We start from the raw sequence: 2,901 nt of genomic DNA, 5'->3' as shown, positions 1-2,901 counted from the left end.
GGTACCAACTCGATGGCACCTAACAACAACATCAACAACAACACAGTTTACTTGGTTAAATGCTCAACTACTACCTAAAAGGCTGGTGGTTCAAACTCACCCAGAGTTGTCTTATTAAGTCAGAGTTGTGAAAACTCTGCAGAGCAGTTCTCTACACTTACAGGCTCACCATGAGTAAGACTCTATCTGACGGCAACTAACAGCGAGCTTTACTTACTGTGTGTTGATTGTCTGCTTCTGATAGAATGTGGCTATGAGGATGGGTTCTTGTTTTACATATTGGTGTATTCCAAAGAACCTGGCATGTTGCTATTTGCTGGATGAGTGACACCTACACTGCAGGGATTTTAGATGGTAATAATAATGGGACAGGATAGGCAATGTTTTGGGAGGTATTGACAAGAATTCTAGAGTTGAAGGAGGAATTGCCCACTTGGCAATATTACAAAGAGAACCCACTGCTGTTAAGTTAGTTTTAACTCTAGGGACTCTATATAGGGTTTCTGAGACTAGAAATCTGGTGGGTTCAAACCAGCCATCTTGTGGTTAGATCAGTGCCTCATGCATGGAGCCACCATATTACTGAGAAGGCATAGTATTGCAAATATCAGTACATGGGTGGTAGTAACATCTGTGATGGGAGTTAATGAAATTTACTCCCACTTGTGAAGTGGTTTGGTATGCTGAGTTTCACCTTCCACAGTATCACTTGTGGTTACAACTCAGTGGTTTTCATGTAGTAACCTGAAAGGAATACTAGATAGTAAAGGGAAGTCTAGTTCCCCTCAGGAAGACTTGTTTTCTGTATCTATTGTCAGTCTGTATCTATGGACAGTCAGAAGTAATTTACCAGTTGCTTTACAGTTTAGAGGAGGGGAGGAGAGGAGGCAGTTGCTAGGGTAGAATTTTAATGCCAAGACTATTCACATTTCACATTTCTTAAAATTGACCAGATTGGGAGTTAAATAATCACGGCAAACCAGTTTATTTGGAATAAATTATATTGAAAATTAAACATTTTAGTTACAATGTACTGGCCTCATTTCCAGAGGCTCTTTAAAAGCTGAAGCTATATTTTGACCATTTCCACATATATCAAAGATTCATTAGTGAAAGACATTTTATAGTGAATATACAAAATATAACAAGCTAGACTTTAAGATAACGAGTTCTTTTCAACAAATTTCTCATAGAAAGCTTAAAGTCAAAATATTTTTGCTGTCTGTCCAGAGCTATCAACACAATAGGAGAAATGAAGTCTTGACACCTTACAGTTTGAATGAAGCTTGAAATACTATGCTGTTTGAAATACTATGCTGAGTGAAATAAGCCAATCACAAAAGGAAAAATATTGTTTGGATCTCACAGAAAAAGGCAAGAAAAGGCAAATATTTATAGACCAAAATTTATTAGTGAAAGGGCAAAATGGGGGCTAGTGGTGATGGAAAAATCACATTGATTAAAGGTAGGTTGTACAGCCAATTATTATAATTGCTATCAATAATGTGTACACCTGTAAAAAGCTGAATTGGAAAAGGTAGTGTGCTAGATATATTTACAACAATGACCAAACAAAAAAGTTGTTGAGATTGCTCATGTACAGCTAAACACCATATGGGATTTGGCTCCTTGTTTTAGATATTTATGGTCATAGTTTCATGGTGCATCCCAGTGAATTGGTCTAATAACATGTTTAATGCTTCTGTTCTACCTCTAGTTCATTGTGTGATGCCTAGGGTCTTAATAGTTTGCAAATGGCCATCCAAGGTACAACAATTGGTCTCTCTTTATGTAGGACAATAGAGGAAGGAGACACAGGGATGAGAGAGCATATGGAATGTGTATCTAATTGCCTCCATGAACAAACACCTGCCTCCATGAACAAACACCTGCCTCCTTTTCCATGTGATCAGAACTGAATGGTGCCTGGCTACCATTACTGAACATTGTGATAAAGGATTCCATAAAAGAATCCTGATCAAAAGGGGGGAAATGCAAAACAAAATTCCAAATTTTCAAGACTCTTGATTTTCTAGAGCCACGTGGGGTAGATGAACCCCCCCAAACGATTACTCTAAGATCATCTTTAAACCTTAAACCAACACTATCTCCTGAAGTCTTAAAATTGCAGTTGCTAGATTCAGATATAGCTGTGTTCTACACCAAGAGAGGTCTCTGTATGCCTGTGATGTCAATCCTTGAAGCTTCTTGGGGGAAGAGCAAGTCTTATTGAATAATCTGGCCTTTGTCTGACTGCTACTGATAACTAGTAAATAAAACTATATAATTTTTTTCGACTATTATATCTGTTTGTCACCTCACAACAGTCCGGTGAGTAGGAATGATGGCAATTTGTCTATAGGGAAAGTTGCACTGTAAGGTTGAGTGACGACCACCTTCACACACAGTTAATCTTCATCCTTTGATCTTTCTACAAAACAAATTATATAAATCATTTAAAAGTCTATACTTTAGAATACCCATACTTGCAGATAGTACCCAGTTCACCTGGCTTCAATGACTGGATGATCAAAACTTGACTAGAAGAAGAAAGAAGAGGGAAAAAAAGAGTAACCCACTACAATTTGATGAACTTTACCTATACTTAAGGATATTGTTGTTGTTAGGTGCCATCGAGTCGGTGGCGACTCACAGCGACCTTATGCACAGCAGAATGGAACATTGCCCAATCCTGGGCCAACCTTACTACTGTTGCTACATTTGAGCCATGTAGTATCTCAAAAAAGGGAATGAATCTTTACAGCGAGGATCATTCCCATCCCCTCAGTACACAGGGATGACAGGGATGGGCAACTTAGACATTGGCTACCCAAAAAGAGGGTGCTACAAAGGCAAGAAGTTACTGGCTTACAAGCTTTCAGGAGGGAGCCTAGTTCTAGA

This window comes from Chrysochloris asiatica, unplaced genomic scaffold, assembly GCF_000296735.1.
Source record: "Chrysochloris asiatica unplaced genomic scaffold, ChrAsi1.0 scaffold00230, whole genome shotgun sequence".
Lineage (NCBI taxonomy): Eukaryota > Metazoa > Chordata > Mammalia > Afrosoricida > Chrysochloridae > Chrysochloris > Chrysochloris asiatica.
This window is presented reverse-complemented; position numbering follows the sequence as displayed.